This window comes from Procambarus clarkii, chromosome 21 (assembly GCF_040958095.1).
Source record: "Procambarus clarkii isolate CNS0578487 chromosome 21, FALCON_Pclarkii_2.0, whole genome shotgun sequence".
NCBI lineage: Eukaryota > Metazoa > Arthropoda > Malacostraca > Decapoda > Cambaridae > Procambarus > Procambarus clarkii.
The window spans coordinates 47,021,610-47,040,544 of NC_091170.1; positions in this window are offsets into that span (position 1 = coordinate 47,021,610).

Consider the following 18,935-nt stretch of genomic DNA (forward strand, 5'->3'; position numbering starts at 1 on the left):
ACGACGCACCCTTAGGGGGCCCCGGCATGATCGGCGATAGCTTCCTGTTGGGTGTCCTGCCTCTAATTGTGGCTCCATGGTGAGTATGGGGGCACATTCGTGGATGAATTTCTTTCTCTTCGTCTCTATGTCGATAAATGTTTCCGTTGTACCCTCTCAGGCTCGTGGGGTGGGCGACCAAGCCCCCGAGTCGGCCTGTATTGGAAGACCAGGCTCTGTAGCTCCTGCTGCGTTGGGCCCCGACCTTGCTCCTCCTTTGACCCTCCTGACTTCTTCCCCCAGCTCCCCTCCCTCCTCTATGGTTGGGTCGAGCCTCCAGCCCCCAGTGGTGACCACTTCGTCCCCTGGTGCGGCTAAGTCTCTCGTTGTGACTACTGCGCCTTTTAACCCCTCTCTCTCTGGGGGTTCTCAACGCCGTTCGCGCTCCGGCCGCACTCGCTCGATTCCTTCCCGTACTGCCGCGTATCAGGCCTTGTTTCATGGGACAAATACTTTGATCTCCTCCCTCTTGATTCTGCGCCTCCTGACGATTTCTCCCTCCATCGGCATCTTGTTGATTCCGTGGATGCGTCTGTTACATTCAACCCCACTCGTCTCGGTACACGTGTCGTTGCTGCTCCTTCTCAGGATGCAGCTTCCCGCTTGGCAGCCTTGTCTTGCCTTGGCGAGATCCCTGTTCGGGTCTCTAAGAATGTTCAGATGAATGCCAGTGTTGGCACTATTCTCCTCCCGCCCCATGTTGCAACCGGTGTTCGGAATCTGCAGGATTGCCACGATGATATTCGGCATATCCTTGATGCCCAAGGCCATTCTGTCCTCCAGGTTGACTCGTTTACTCGTCCCCCTCGTGGTCGTCGCCGTCAACCCCTTCGTGTTGTAAAGATCACCTTTGATGGTAGGACCCTTCCATCCTCTGTCATTCTTGCTGGTGCTAGGTGCTCTGTCCAGGAGTATATTCCTTCTCCTCGGCTGTGTAACAAGTGCTGGAGGTTTGGGCATGGTGCCCTCCGCTGCTCTGGGACTGTCTCTCTCTGTCCTTTGTGTGGGGGTGAAGGTCACTCTAAGTCGGAGTGCACTTCTCCCCAAGCTCGCTGCCTCAACTGCGGTGAGGCCCATCCTACCTTCTCCCGTGCCTGTATCCATTACAAGCTTGAGGCGGCCGTCCTCAACTTGAAGCACCGGGAGCGTTTATCTTTTCCTGAGGCGAAGCGCCAGGTTCGCCGGCTCCCGCCTTATGCTAACGTCTCTTATGCTCGCGTGTTGCACTCTTCCTCTCCTCGTCCTTCCCTCCCTCCTGAGACTCACAACCGTTTCCGGGCCTTGGACCCTGATACGCCCACTGCCCCCTCCTCTGTTCCTTTGAGTTCTGTCCCGAAGGGTCCCCCTCCTGGTCCTCTGTCTGGGGTTCCCCTTCTTTCTACCCGGTCTGTCGTGTCTTCTGTGTCTTCTTCCTCGTCTCTCTCCAATCCTCCTTCCCATCCTCATCCTCCATCTATTGGCTCTCCCTGCCGCCTGTCGGTGCAGGCGGATGTCCATCGCTCTCCTAACGGCCGTCGTGTGTGCTCTCGTTCAGCTTCTCCTGTTGAGACGCTGGAATCCGTTGCCCGGTACGTAGTTGCTGGGACACCGGTCTCTTTTAAGACAGAAGCGTAAGCCTGGCTCCTCTCCTCCCTCCTCCCCGGCAGGTAAAAAGGCTTCGCTTTCTTCCTTGGCCCCTACATCTGGCTCTGCTGCTCCTTCCCCTCCCATTTCAGTGATTGCGCCCCCTGTTCCTGCTATGGAGGTTTCTTTGGCCCCTGCTTCCCTTTCGGTTGCTGCTCTTGCTGCGGTGTGCTCCCCTCTTTCTACTCCCACTCTTTCTGCTGCTGTCCTTGACTGCTCCTCTCCGATGTCTCCTCTTTTTCCTCCTCCTCCGGACCCCGCCCGCCCACCTCTGATCTGTTCTTCCATTTCCTTCCCTCCGTCTTTGCTCAGTTTACCTATGCCCCCTTACCCTGACTTTGCTGACCCTGATATTCTTTAACGTGCTCTGTTGCTCTTTCGCCTTTGTTTCTTCCTTGTTCTCTGTTTTTGTCTTTTCTCTTCTAGTCACTGACCATTCTTCAATGGACCGTTCGAGGTTATTACGCCAATTTCCTCGAACTCCAACTTCTGATTTCGCGGTTTTCGCCCCTTTGTGTCTGTCTCCAGGAGCCGATGCTTGGTGCTCGTCCTGGTCGTTTTCGTGGCTATTCCTTTCTCTCTCTCCCCCCCCCCCAGCCGTTGCTGGGGCTTCTAATTCTTCTGCTCTTTTGATTCGTGCTGATGTTCTCTTTGTTCCTTTACTTTTTCCTTCGCCTCTCCATTGTTCTGCTGCTCGTATCTTTGTGGGGAAATGGTACACAGTTTGTTCCATTTATCTCCCCCCGAGTGTCCTGCTTTCTCTTCCTGATTTGAAACACCTCTAGACTCCTTGCCGGAGCCTGTGCTCCTGCTGGGTGACTTCAATTGTCGTCATTCTCTTTGGGGTGACGTTCTGACGAATACCCGGGGTCGCCTTCTTGAGCCGTTTCTCCTCTCTTCTTCCTTGTCTCTTCTGAATTCTGGTGAGCCCACTCATTTGGACTCTCGGACTCGCACCCTTTCTTGTCTTGATCTTTCTCTCTGCTCTTCTTCTCTTTACTTAGATTTCACGTGGCAGGTTCTTGATGACCTCCATGGAAGTGATCATTTCCCCATCCTTGTTTCCTTTTTCTCTTTTCGCCCTTCCCTCTCTTTCCCTAGGTGGCAGTTTGCTAAAGCGGACTGGACCCTATTTACCCTCAGTGCTGCTCTCTCTGACCTCTTCCTTCTGCCTCTCTCTTGCTCTCTCCTCCTTTTTCATGACACTGTCTTCAACGCTGCTCTCTGCTCTATTCCTCGCTCTTCCTCTCGGGGTCCACGGAAGTGCGTTTCCTGGTGGAATGCGGACTGGGCTCGGGCTATCCGCTGTAAGCGTGCAGCCTGGAAGAGGCACCGCCGTAGGCAGACGACCGATTCTTTTCTTTTCTTTCGGAAAACGAGTGTGGTGGCCCGTAGGGCCATCCGTTTGACTAAACGTGAATGTTGGGCATCTTATGTCTCAACAATTACGTCCGAAACTCCTCTGGCCCAGATCTGGAAGCGTATCCGCAAGATAGCGGGTAAGTTCGTTCCCGATGTTTCACCGGTCCTTCTGCTCCATGATACCCTTGTGGTGGACCCGTTGCAGGTCGCTTCCATACTGGGTTCCCACTTTTCTTCTGTTGGCTCTGGTCTTCATCTTCCCCAATCTTTCCTTCTTCGTAAACCTGTCCTTTAGTCTCGTCCTTTAGATTTCTGCACTCGTCTTCAGCTTCCCTATAATGATCCCTTCTCTATCTCTGAACTTCGTTCTGCCCTGGCCCTCTGCGGTTCTACGGCGGCGGGCTCCGATGGTATTCATTATGAGATGCTTCGCCATCTCCCTCCGTGCACGTCTCAGTATTTACTGAGTCTGTATAATCGGATCTGGGAGTCGTCGTCAGTCCCTGAGGACTGGCTCGATGCCGTTGTCCTCCCTGTTCGCAAACCGGGGTCTCTGGGTACTTCCCCTAAGTACTTTCGCCCTATTGCCCTCACAAGTTGTGTCTGCAAACTCTTTGAACGTATGGTTAACGTTCGTCTGATGTGGTTCCTGGAACATCATCACCTCCTCTCCCCTTCTCAATTTGGTTTCCGCAAGTGCCGCAGCACGACAGACGTCCTGGTGAACTTGGAGGTCTATATTCGTACTGCTTTTGCTGCGAAGACCTCCGTTGTTGCCGTCCTTTTTGACCTGGAAAAGGCTTACGACACCATTTGGCGGTATCATATTCTATCTCAACTTCATTCTTTTGGCCTTCGTGGTCGTCTCCCTCTCTTTCTCCGCGGCTTCCTCTCTCGTCGTTCCTTTTGGGTGCGCCTCGGTACCGCTCTCTCTGCCTCTTTTCAGCAATACGAAGGTGTGCCCCAGGGTAGTGTTCTGAGCACTACTCTTTTTCTGGTTGCCCTCAATGGCCTTCTTTCCTCTCTTCCTTCAGGTGTCTTCTCCGCTCTCTATGTCGAGGATCTTACCCTTTGCTGTCAGGGTGATGATTCGCCTCTCCTTCAGCGCCGGCTTCAACTTGCAATTGATGCCGTGTCGTCTTGGGCCACCGATCATGGCTTCAAGTTCTCTACTTCTAAGACTTGTGCCATGACTTTTACGCGGAAACGGGTCGTTCTTCGTCCCTCTTTGTCACTTTATGGTCATCCCCTTGAGTACAAAGATTCCGCGAAGCTTTTGGGGTTATTCCTTGACACTTGTTTGTCTTGGTCTCCCCATATCTCTTACCTCCGTGTTGAGTGCTCTAAGGCCCTTACCCTCCTTCAGGTCTTGTCCCATACTTCTTGGGGGGCAGATAGGCGCACTCTCCTTGCTTTACATTCCTCTCTCGTCCTGTCTAAGCTCGATTATGGTTGCCCTGCTTACTCGTCTGCTTCTCCTTCTACTCTTTGCCGTCTTGATGCTTTGCACCATACTGGGTTGCGCCTCAGTTCTGGTGCCTTTCGTTCGACTCCCATCCTTAGCTTGTACGTTGACACTGGCTTCCTGTCTCTCCAAGACCGCTGTGATCTCTACTGTCTTCGCTATCTTGCGCGGTCCTTACAACATCCTTCCTCTCGCCTCTGTCGTGCTTTAACTTTTACCCCTCCTGCGGTTCCTGTTCCTCTTCACCACCTCCCTCTTTCTGTCCGGTTATCTCGCCTACAGGACTCTCTTTCCGTTCGTATTTCTAATGTTTCCTATATTTCCTAATATTTCCTCGTGTTGTTCCTTCTTTGCCCCCGTGGAGAGTCCCTCTTCCGCGATTTTGTACATCCTTGACCCGTATCACTAAAGCTTTTACCCCTCCTACGTTTCTAAAACGCCTTTTCCTTGAGCACTTTTCTTCTCACTCCCGCTCCGTTTCTGTCTTCACCGATGGGTCTAAGTCTGCGGATGGTGTTGGCTACTCTGTTGTTTTTCCTGATCGCACTTGCATGTGTCGCTTACCTCCGGAGACTAGCATCTTTACAGCGGAGCTTTATGCTATTCTCTATGCTCTTCGTCTCCTGCTTTCTCGTTGTCAGTCTTCCTTTGTAGTTGTTGTTGACTCTCGTAGTGCCCTCATGGCTCTCGGGTCCTTTAATCCGGTTCATCCAGTAGTTGTCGAGATCCAGCATTGGCTGTTTCTTGTTCACAGTAAATTTAAGTCGGTTGAGTTTTGTTGGGTTCCCAGCCATATTGGTGTGTCTTTAAATGAGCGTGCGGATGCTGCCGCCAAGGAAGCTGTCCGCTCTTGTCCCATCTCTCGTAAAGGTATTCCGTATTCCGACTTTTACCCGGTTATCCATTCCTCCGTCCTTACCCATAGGCAGGCTTCTTGGTTGTCTGTTACTGGTAACAAACTACGTACTCTTAAATGTTGTGTTTCCTCATGGCCGTCCTCCTTCCACCGTAACCGGCGGTGGGAAACAGCTCTGGCGAGGTTGCGTATTGGCCATACTCGCTTAACTCATGGTCACTTAATGGAGTGCCGCCCTGCTCCTTATTGTCCTAGTTGCATTCTCCCTCTTATGGTCGTGCATGTCCTTCTTGAATGTCCTGACTTCCAGGACGAGCGTGTGTCTTGCTTTCCGACCGCCCCTCACGGTCACCTGTCCCTCAATAGAATTCTTGGTGACTCGGATACTTTTGATATTGTTCGCCTTATGCATTTTTGTTCTCGTATTGGCATCCTTGGTGATATTTAGCGCCCTCTGATTATTTTGCGCATTGATGGTGCTACATAGCCTTCCCGGTTTGGTGCCTTCTTTTCATAATTACTTACTTACTTTCATTCCTACTTGAGAGAACATACTCTCCAACACTATACCTGTGATTGCCCTGTTATCAGTGACTTCGTACCAAATGGTATGAGGCACTTTGAGCTGTGTAATTACTTCATACACTCAGGGATATTGGAAGATATTCTTGTGCTGCACCCAGATTTTGCCAGTGGAGGCTAATAGATCAGCCTTAAGTATTTTGTTCTCTCCTGATTCCATGTATGACTGGCCATCCTGTAAGGTGAGGAGGTTGGATGAGCTTGTAGCTGGTTTTTTATCTACACTGTGGGGTCCTTCATACAGAATAGGGAAGCAGCACATTGCTGTGATGGGATGGAGTCTAGCCTTAGCATGTTAATAAAAAATACATTGTTTGAGAGGAGTCTTGTAGAAACTGGTAGGAGTAATTATAATGTTTCCATGATTCAGTGTTTACCGCTTGTGAAAATAGTAGGGTTGTTTAGTCAGAGTTGATTTGTTTTTTGTATTGAGGCTGGCATTTTCTACCTTGATTCCATGTATGCTTAACCATCCTGTGAGATGGGAGTATTAGATAAACTTATAGCTAGTTTTTTATCTACACTGTGTAATATTCCATATAAAATAGGGTAGCAGCACATTGCTGTGTATACCTCAGCTTCTTAATAAAAAAATCAGTATTAAATATTTTAAATTATAGTTTGCATTATTACAAGTATTATCCTTATTAAATCATGTTAACTATGGATCATTAAGATCTCATGTTGATATGTAATAGTCATATTTCTATTGAACTGTTAAGCCATGCTAATCATTTTTGAATAATTCATTAAATTGTGCATTATGTCTCAAATTTTCACTTCCTTGGATATACTGTACAGTACAAAAAGATAGGATAAAAATAAACCAGTAATATTTCTTTCATTATATTTTATTTAAATAACTGCATCAATATTTTTACAGCTGACAGGATTGGTTTTACCATACAGGTGCATTGTTAAACACAATGGTGCTACAAAGCCTTCCTCCTTGGTGCCTTCTTTTAATACTTACTTACTGATTAATAAATAAATAATAATAAATAAATTTTATTCAGGAAAAGTACATACATAGTTGATTTACAAACATAATGTTGGATTTATAGACAGAGCTAGTACATGCAATACCTAAAGCCACTAATACTCATAGCATTTTGGGCAAGGTGTTGGGGAAAAAACACTTAGAATAAAACTTAATAGTAATCGGGATTAGGTATAAATTGTGCTGAAAGAAGGAATAAAAAATAAAAAAGGGGGGTAATATAGCAGAAATCAGCAATTGTACACGTTGGTAAACAAACAGCATTGTTTAAAAAATAACAAAACATGGGTTGACATTTAGGGGGTAAGGTTACATGGAGTTAATTAGGTAGTACTTAATTGGTTTTACTCTTAAACTGGTTGAGAGAGGTACAGCCTTTTACATGATTCGGGAGGTCATTTCACATTCTGGGTCCCTTGATTTGTAGAGCACTTCTAGTTCGGTTACACACAGCCAAATTGTGTAACAGGAAGAGGTCTTGGACCCCTACTTCGCTCTCTCTCTTTTTTAATAGTCCATATAGTCATAATTATAGCTTTAAGTATTCAATGAATAAAGTTTTTGACGTTTTTACCGTTTTCCTTAACAAACATCAGTTATGCAGCATATTTTTATTTTATGTCTCATCCAGATTTATTTTCAAAATAAAACCAAACTAAATAAATTAGAAATGGATATGTATCAAACTTTTTTGACGAATTGTACATGAAAAGTGTTTCATCTGGCCCAAGTCTCAGCATCGTAGCATAAATAGGAAGGGAGAAAAAATATTGAAGTAGGTGTCAAAATTATTCCAAAATGGTCAAAAACGATTATCAAACACAAGTGTCAACTGAAATCATATCTATGAGTAAGCGCTTTTTCCTAAAATTATTTTAGGAAAAAGTTACAAAATTTTTACAACCTATTGTGGGGCATCAAGTTGTAAATTCAAAGTTGTTCAATGTCAACCATTATTTTTTGACTAGTTGTATATGAAAAGGGCTGCAATTGTTCCTAGTTTCAGTACTGCAGCGTAAATAGAAAGGGAGATTTTTTTTTTTTTTCAACGAATTTTACGCATTTTGAAGTCTAAATAAAAAAACACACCTTTCAGATATAATCATTCTATGACACTTTTCTGACACATTACCATATAATAAAAGTTCTGTAGTAAGATATTTTCCAAAACATCTTTAGTTTTCCTAATACAAATTTTCAAAGTTGCCCCCCCAAAATTATGCAAATATGTCATGTTTATTGCTATTATTAAATCAATAAATAAATTTAGGAAAAAGCATTCCTAAAAAGATAATCGTTTTGACCATTTTGGAATAATTTTGACACCTACTTCAATATTTTTTTCTCCCTTCCTATTTATGCTACGATGCTGAGACTTGGGCCAGATGAAACACTTTTCATGTACAACTCGTCAAAAAAGTTTGATTGAAATCGAACCAGTTTTCATCTAATGGTTATATATGACCGAAAAAGTAAGATTAATAATTCTAACACAAATTTTCTCAATATTTCTTATGTTTCTTTTTACTGTCGATGGTAATTGAAAAATCAATTCTCCAAAGTTCATTTTTATTTCTAGTCTGACGCGACACTGGAACGCGTTTCAAATTAACTTATTACATTTTCAAAGACTTTAGTTTATACACACACACAACTGTAACACTAAACAGAGTTTTACTATGCTAACATTTAAACAGCTTTGTCTTATATACTCTCATTTGGGTGATGTGATATGTTACAACAGTTTTGGATGAGGTGAAAAAACTTTCAACACATGACAGAACACGGTGCAATGGGTATAAATTGGATAAATGGAAGGGAAGAATGGAAGAAACTGCAAAGGGCCTATTGGCCCATGTTTCCTCTTGATGCTTCTATATTGGTACGGAGTCTTGAAGTGGATAGAATATAGTTGTGAATTAATTGGCTGTTGATTGCTGGTGTTGACTTCTTGATATGTAGTGCCTCGCAGATGTCAAGCCGCCTGCTATCGCTGTATCTATCGGTGATTTCTGTGTTGTCTGTTAAGACTTCTCTAGTGATGGTCTGGTTGTGGGAAGAGATTATATGTTCCTTAATGGAGCCCTGTTGCTTATGCATTGATAATCGCCTGGAAAGAGATGTTGTTGTCTTGCCTATATACTGAGATCTTTGGAGCTTACAGTCCCCAAGTGAACATTTGCAGGCATAGCCGACATTGGTCTCTTTTAAGGCGTTCTGCTTTGTGTCTGGAGAGTTTTTCATGAGTAGATTGGCCGTTTTTTTGGTTTTATAGTAAATCGTCAATTGTATCTTCTGATTTTTGTCTATAGGGATAACGTTCCTATTAACAATATCTTTCAGGACCCTTTCCTCCGTTTTATGAGCTGTGGCAAAGAAGTTCCTGTAAAATAGTCTAATAGGGGGTACAAGTGTTGTGTTAGTTGTCTCTTCAGAGGTTATGGCGTTTCACTTTCCTTCTTATGATGTCTTCAACGAAACCATTGGAGAAGCCGTTGTTGACTAGGACCTGCCTTACCCTACAGAGTTCTTCATCGACTTGTTTCCATCCTGAGCTGTGGCTGAGAGCACGGTCACCGTAAACGTTAACAACAGTTCTCTTGTACCTGTCTGGGCAGTCACTGTTGGCATTGAGGCACATTCCTATGTTTGTTTCCTTAGTATAGACTGCAGTGTGGAAACCTCCACTCCTTTCCATGACTGTTACATCTAGAAAGGGCAGCTTCCTATCCTTCTCCATCTCGTAAGTGAAACTCAACACAGAATTCTGCTTGAATGCCTCCTTCAGCTCCTGCAGGCGTCTGACATCAGGTACCTGTGTGAAAATGTCGTCAACAAACCTGAAGTATATGGTAGGTTTCAAGTTAATGTCAACTAAGACCTTCTGTTCGATGATACCCATGTAGAAGTTCGCAAACAGGACACCTAGGGGAGAACCCACAACGACCCCATCTACTTGCTTATACATGTGCCCATCCGGGCTCAAGAAGGGTGCCTCTTTAGTACGAGCTTAGAGTAATTTCCTAAGAATGTTTTCTAGTATGTCAAGAGGAGTACAGGCCGGATCACGATACACTCTGTCCGCTTTCATCCCGATTGTTTCATCCACAGGTACGTTGGTAAACAGTGATTCTATGTCCAACGAGGCTCTTATCCCTGTGGCCCGTGTTCCCCACAGTAAGTCAACAGATTCCTTTGGAGACTTCAGGCTGAAAGCACAAGATACATAAGGAGTCAGCAAGCCGTTGAGTCGCTTCGCCAGTCTGTACGTGGATGTGGGTATCTGGCTGATGATTGGCCGAAGTGGGTTTCCAGGCTTGTGTATCTTGACATTTCCATACGCATACCCAGGTTTGTATTCCCCAATAATCTTTGGCAGGTGGAGTCCGAATTTCTTGGCGTTCACAGTTTCGATCAATCTGTTAACCTTTGTTTTCAATTCGGCTGTAGTGTCCTTCGTTACCACTTGGAATTTAGTTTGGTCAGAGAGTATGAGGTTCATTTTCGCCAGATATTCGCCTTTTTTAAGAATGACATATATTGGCGACTTGTCTCCTCTCCTGACGACTATCTCCTTGTTCTCACGAAGGCTCTTAGCTGCCACTTTGAGCTCGTGGGACAGTATGGTGCTTCTGTAGTTGACTTGATTCTTTCCTCCTTCTGCATTAAGTTCTGCTTGTAAGGTGTCCTTGGTGGTGACCTTCTTTTGTGTCTCGAGGTCGAATATGTCATCCAACAGGATCTCCAACTCCACTTTCCGGGCCATCTCACTTGGTCTGGACATAACATGACAGTTTATACCCAGATTTAGGAGAGTGACTTGTTCATCAGTGAGGTTGATTCCAGTTGAAAGTTTGTGGTGCAGTGGGTTAAAGGCGTACCAGTTATGTCAGTTGCTGTAAGGCTTCTGTGCTGGCTAGGATTTGATTCTCCTGGTGGAAAAGTGTTCTAAAGTTGAATAACTTCTCTTGCTTGTTTAGGCAAGTTGTGCATTAAGCATAGACACAGAGTTCTCTCATATTAAGAGGAATTTGATGAAAGAACGTGCGTAACCCCTCACTAACTCTAGTTGCCCTTGGGAGGTGGTGATATTTGGGGGGTTTAAATACACCGAAATTACCATCTCTTTTAAGGGTCTGAGTTGTGGTGCAGTGGGTTAAAGGCATACCAGTTATGCAGTTGCTGTAAGGCTTCTGTGCTGGCTACGGTTCGAATCTCCTGGTGGGAAAGTGTTCTAAAGTTGTATAACTTCTCTTGCGTTGTTTAGGCAAGTTGTGCATTATATATATAATATATATATATATATATATTATTATTATATATATATATATATATTTATATATATATATATATATATATATATATATATATATATATATATATATATATATATATATATATATATATATATATATATATATACCCTACAGAGTTCGCTTGCCCAACCCTGGCTAACCTCAGTGTTGCACAACCAGGTGGCGCTGCCACCCACAGGGAAGCAGCCAAATCCCGTAAGTATAGAGAACTGGATCACCACTACAATTTTGTCCCCATTGCTTCTGAGACACTCGGCGCCTGGGGTAAAAGTGCTACCAGTTTTTTGAAGGAACTGGGTTCTAGGCTCATTGAAACAACAAGGGACCCGAGAGCTGCAAGCTTTCTTTCCCAGCGCCTCAGTGTGGCGATATAGAGGGGAAATGCGCACTGCATCCAGGGTTCCTGCCCGCCATCTGAGGAGCTGGAGGAACTCGACAACCTATGATAACCATCTTTGTAACCGATATGTAACTCCTTTTTTGTAACAAAGTTCAAATAAAGTAAATATATATGTGTACATACAAAAGAATGGGGGGTGGTAGGAGAAGATAATATTAGTGTTCAGTGAGAAACCACAAGGTCTCCTCTGAATACTTTTTATTTTCTTCTCCGAGGCTATGGGTCCCAACATTGGCACCAGAGGTGGTACCCTCACAAACTTTTATATATATATATATATATATATATATATATATATATATATATATATATATATATATATATATATATATATATATATATATTTCGTACCTAGTAGCCAGAACTCACTTCTCAGCCTACTATGCAAGGCCCGATTTGCCTAATAAGCCAAGTTTTCCTGAATTAATATATTTTCTCAAATTTTTTTCTTATGAAATGATAAAGCTACCCATTTCATTATGTATGAGGTAAATTTTTTTTTATTGGATTTAAAATTAACGTAGATATACGATCGAACCTAACCAACCCTACCTAACCTAACCTAACCTACCTTTATAGGTAATGTTAGGTTAGGTAGCCAAAAAAAGCTAGGTTAGGTTAGGTTAGGTAGGTTAGGTAGACGAAAAAACATTAATTCATGAAAACTTGGCTTATTAGGCAAATCGGGCCTTGCATAGTAGGGTGAGAAGTGAGTTCTGGCTACTAGGTACGACATATATATATATATATATATATATATATATATATATATATATATATATATATATATATATATATATATATATATATATACAGTATGTGTGTGTCTTGTACCTAGTAGCCAGAACGAAGAACTCGGCCTACTGTGCAAGTCCCGTTTCGCCTAATAAGCCAAGTTTTCCTGAATTTATGTATTTTTCTCATTATTTTTCTTGAAACGATAAAGCCATCAATTTCATTATGTATGAGTTCATTTTTTTTATTTTGAGTTAAAACTAACATAGATATATGACAAAACCTAACCAACCCTACCTAACCTAACCTAACCTAACCTAACCTATCGTAACGTAATCTAAACTAACACTACTAAGTCACTAATTTATGATCCTAATATAATATAATAATAATAATTCAAATAAACTAATTGAAAACATTTTGTTGTAAATAAAGAAAATCAATCGGGCTATTAGGCAAATTGGGCTTTGCATAGTAGGCCGAGAAGTGCATTCTGGCTATTAGGTATGACATATGTATATATATATATGAATATATATATATATATATATATATATATATATATACATATATATATACATATATATATATATATATATATATATATATATATATATATATATATATATATATATATATATATATATATATTAGTATATTTTGGTAGCAGTCTTTCCTGAAGACATATATTATTAAATATGACCGAAAAAGTAAGATTAATAATTCTAACACGAATTTTCTCAATCTTTCGTACATTACGCTTCACTGTTGGAGGTAAATAAAAAATCACTTCTCCAAAATTCATTTTTATTTCTAGTCTGACGCGACACGGGCGCGTTTCGTAAAACTTATTACATTTTCAAAGACTTCACAAATACACAACTGATTAGAACTTGCATTTCCCTGATTTTATATCTACATTTGAGTGAGGTGGGAAGGGTGATGTGGCATTACATTTGAGTGAGGTGGGAAGGGTGATGTGGCATTAACACAAGACAGAACACTAGGGGATATTAATAGGGTATTAAAAGTATCAACACAAGACAGAACAGAAACAATGGGTATTGAATAGAAGTGTTTGTAGAAAGCCTATTGGTCCATATTTCTTGATGCTTCTATATTGGAGCGGAGTCTTGAGGTGGGTAGAATATAGTTGTGCAATAATTGGCTGTTGATTGCTGGTGTTGACTTCTTGATGTGTAGTGCCTCGCAAACGTCAAGCCGCCTGCTATCGCTGTATCTATTGATGATTTCTGTGTTGTTTACTAGGATTTCTCTGGCGATGGTTTGGTTATGGGAAGAGATTATATGTTCCTTAATGGAGCCCTGTTGTTTATGCATCGTTAAACGCCTAGAAAGAGATGTTGTTGTCTTGCCTATATACTGGGTTTTTTGGAGCTTACAGTCCCCAAGTGGGCATTTGAAGGCATAGACGACGTTAGTCTCTTTTAAAGCGTTCTGTTTTTTGTCTGGAGAGTTTCTCATGAGTAGGCTGGCCGTTTTTCTGGTTTTATAGTAAATCGTCAGTTGTATCCTCTGATTTTTGTCTGTAGGGATAACGTTTCTATTAACAATATCTTTCAGGACCCTTTCCTCTGTTTTATGAGCTGTGGAAAAGAAGTTCCTGTAAAATAGTCTAATAGGGGGTATAGGTGTTGTGTTAGTTGTCTCTTCGGAGGTTGCATGGCTTTTCACTTTCCTTCTTATGATGTCTTCGACGAAACCAATTGGAGAAGCCAATTGGCTTCTCCAATTGACAGAAGAGGTCAATTTTTTTTTATTGGAGTTAAAAATAACGTAGATATATGACCGAACCTAACCAACCCTACCTAACCTAACCTAACCTATCTTTATAGGTTAGGTTAGGTTAGGTAGCCGAAAAAGTTATGTTAGGTTAGGTTAGGTAGTCGAAAAACAATTAATTCATGAAAACTTGGCTTATTAGGCAAATCGGGCCTTGAATAGTAGGCATAGAAGTGCGTTCTGGCTATTAGGTACGACATATATATATATATATATATATATATATATGTCGTACCTAGTAGCCAGAACTCACTTCTCAGCCTACTATTCAAGGCCCGATTTGCCTAATAAGCCAAGTTTTCCTGAATTAATATATTTACTATAATTTTTTTCTTATGAAATGATAAAGCAACCCTTTTCTCTATGTATGAGGTCAATTTTTTTTATTGGAGTTAAAATTAACGTAGATATATGACCGAACCTAACCAACCCTACCTAACCTAACCTAACCTATATTTATAGGTAAGGTTAGGTTAGGTAGCCAAAAAAAGCTAGGTTAGGTTAGGTTAGGTAGGTTAGGTAGACGAAAAAACATTAATTCATGAAAACTTGGCTTATTAGGCAAATCGGGCCTTGAATAGTAGGCTGAGAAGTGCGTTCTGGCTATTAGGTACGACATATATATATATATATATATATATATATATATATATATATATATATATATATATATATATATGTCGTACCTAGTAGCCAGAACTCACTTTTCAGCCTACTATTCAAGGCCCAATTTGCCTAATAAGCCAAGTTTTCCTGAATTAATATATTTACTATAATTTTTTTCTTATGAAATGATAAAGCAACCCTTTTCTCTATGTATGAGGTCAATTTTTTTTTATTGGAGTTAAAATTAACGTAGATATATGACCGAACCTAACCAACCCTACCTAACCTAACCTAACCTATATTTATAGGTAAGGTTAGGTTAGGTAGCCAAAAAATGCTAGGTTAGGTTAGGTTAGGTAGGTTAGGTAGACGAAAAAACATTAATTCATGAAAACTTGGCTTATTAGGCAAATCGGGCCTTGAATAGTAGGCTGAGAAGTGCGTTCTGGCTATTAGGTACGACATATATATATATATATATATATATATATATATATATATATATATATATATATATATATTTATATATATATATATATATATATATATATATATATATATATATATATATATATATATATATATATATATATATATATATATATATATGTCGTACCTAGTAGCCAGAACTCACTTTTCAGCCTACTATTCAAGGCCCAATTTGCCTAATAAGCCAAGTTTTCCTGAATTAATATATTTACTATAATTTTTTTCTTATGAAATGATAAAGCAACCCTTTTCTCTATGTATGAGGTCAATTTTTTTTTATTGGAGTTAAAATTAACGTAGATATATGACCGAACCTAACCAACCCTACCTAACCTAACCTAACCTATATTTATAGGTAAGGTTAGGTTAGGTAGCCAAAAAATGCTAGGTTAGGTTAGGTTAGGTAGGTTAGGTAGACGAAAAAACATTAATTCATGAAAACTTGGCTTATTAGGCAAATCGGGCCTTGAATAGTAGGCTGAGAAGTGCGTTCTGGCTATTAGGTACGACATATATATATATATATATATATATATATATATATATATATATATATATATATATATATATATATATATATATATATTTATATATATATATATATATATATATATATATATATATATATATATATATATATATATATATATATGTCGTACCTAGTAGCCAGAACGCACTTCTCAGCCTACAATGCAAGGCCCGATTTGCTTAATAAGCCAAGTTTTCTTGAATTAATTTTTTTTCGACTACCTAACCTACCTAACCTAACCTAACCTAACTTTTTCTGCTTCCTAACCTAACCTAACCTATAAAGATAGGTTAGGTTAGGTTAGGTAGGGTTGGTTAGGTTCGGTCATATATCTACGTTAATTTTAACTCCAATAAAAAAAAAATGACCTCATACATAATGAAATGGGTAGCTTTATCATTTCATAAGAAAAAAAATAGGGAAAATATATTAATTCAGGAAAACTTGGCTTATTAGGCAAATCGGGCCTTGCATAGTAGGCTGAGAAGTGCGTTCTGGCTACTAGGTACGACATATATATATATATATATATATATATATATATATATATATATATATATATATATATATATATATATATATATATATATATGTCGTACCTAGTAGCCAGAACGCACTTCTCGGCCTATTATGCAAGGCCCGATTTGCCTAATAAGCCAAGTTTTCCTGAATTAATATATTTTCTCTAATTTTTTTCTTATGAAACGATAAAGCTACCCATTTCATTATGTATGAGGTCATTTTTTTTTTATTGGAGCTAAAATAACGTAGATATATGACCGAACCTAACCAACCCTTCCTAACCTAACCTAACCTATCTTTATAGGTTAGGTTAGGTTAGGTAGCCGAAAAAGTTAGGTTAGGTTAGGTTAGGTAGGTTAGGTAGTCGAAAAACAATTAATTCATGAAAACTTGGCTTATTAGGCAAATCGGGCCTTGAATAGTAGGCATAGAAGTGCGTTCTGGCTACTAGGTACGACATATATATATATATATATATATATATATATATATATATATATATATATATATATATATATATATATATATATATATATATATATGTCGTACTTAGTAGCCAGAACGCACTTCTCAATCTACTATGCAAGGCCCAATTTGCCTAATAAACCAAGTTTTCATGAATTAATTGTTTTTCGATTACCTAACCTACCTAACCTAACCTAACCTAACTTTTTCGTCTACCTAACCTAACCTAACCTATAAAGATAGGTTAGGTTTGGTTAGGTAGGGTTGGTTAGGTTCGGTCATATATCTACGTTAATTTTAACTCCAATACAAAAAATTGACCTTATACATAATGAAATGGGTAGCTTTATCATTTCATAAGAAAAAAATTATAGAAAATATATTAATTCATGAAAACTTGGCTTATTAGGCAAATCGGGCCTTGTATAGTAGTCTAAGAAGTGCGTTCTGGCTACTAGGTACGATATATATATATATATATATATATATATATATATATATATATATATATATATATATATATATATATATATATATATATATATATATATATATATATATATATATATATATAGGGTGAATCGGTTAGCACACACGGCAGCGACTTAACTCAGGTAATTATTCTTTGGTCCTTATCTTATAATATACCAATATATTTTTTGATATAGCTGTTTTATATATATATATATATATAAGATTGCTGTTATTATTGCAAGTGCCCTTTGACAGGAACAATTGAAGAGGAAGAAGAATCACTAGTAACCTGAATCACTGGCCCCCGGTACATGTGTTGGGGGCCAGCCACACCCCACAAGGTGTATAAACTGGCTTATTCATCCGTGTTCCTACTGGTTGTCTAGGACATAATCTGCCATGAAAGATAAGGCCTCCTAATTTTATTTGCTAATATATGTAGTTTAATACTGTAGTTTGATTGACTACATATATAATTTAATGAACCCCCCCCCCCCTCCTGATGTGTAGGGAGATCAATTTGTGAGAATTTGCAGAAATACAGTCTGCTTTATCCTACCAATTGCTATCGAAATATATAAATTAACGTAAATATAAATTCTATATAATTCATATAAATTAAATAAATATAAATCTCACAGGTCGGTTACTCACAACTGTTGTTCACGAAAAACTGGTTTAGAAGATATATTTGCACGCTAGGATAATCGGGAAGGCACTAAACTGGGTAAGGAATACTTCAACGACAGAAGGCCAAACCCCAATCAGAGGCGAGGTCTCCAGCTGCAGGAATGTAAAAAGTGGACCCCCTAAGGCTCGGTCCTGAGCTCCCTACTGTTCCTCATTATGTTAATCATTTACCCGAGGATTAGCTCGTACATGTCAATGTTTGCAGACGATGCACATCTAATGAAGAGCAGAGGAGGACTGCTGAATGTTACAGGAAGACCTCCAGGAGTGGACGTACAAATGGTGGCTGGAGTTCAATCCCAATATGTGTAAGGAAAGAGGATGGGGAAAGCAGAAAGAAAACGAGAAGGTGCAAACACCGTAAGTGGAAAGAAGCTACAGAATTCTAAGGATTAAAGAGATATGAGAGTGAACATAATTCCAACACTGCAGTAGAGGCACACACAGACAGGGTACCATCGGCAGCATATGGGACGCTGTCAACATCAGAACATCAATTAGAAACCGAAATCAAGCTTCTTTCAAAAGCAATTCACACAGCCTGGGTAGAGACCGGACCGCGGGGACATTGATCCTCGAAGCCTCCAGCAGGTTGGAAGCCTTTATTAGACCAGCACTGGAATATTCAGCAGTGGCCTGGGAACCACACATTGTGAAGCATATAACAAAAATGTAAAAAGTTCATAGATTTGCAACTAGACTACGCCCAGAGCTAAGAGGGTTGAGCTATAAGGAGAGTTTGAAGATACTTTACCTTACAACTATGGAGGACAGAAGAAACAAAGTAGATATTGTCAAAACATACTCGATACTGTAGAAGATGGCGAACAAAGACGGACTATTTACACTGAGAATAAATAGTTCAAGAGGACACAAATGGAAGCTTAAAACACAAATGAATCGAAGAAATATGAGGAAATGTTTGTACTGTGTTGAGTACGCCAGCTCCGCCCATAACCTTAAGTACAGAGTCAAGAAA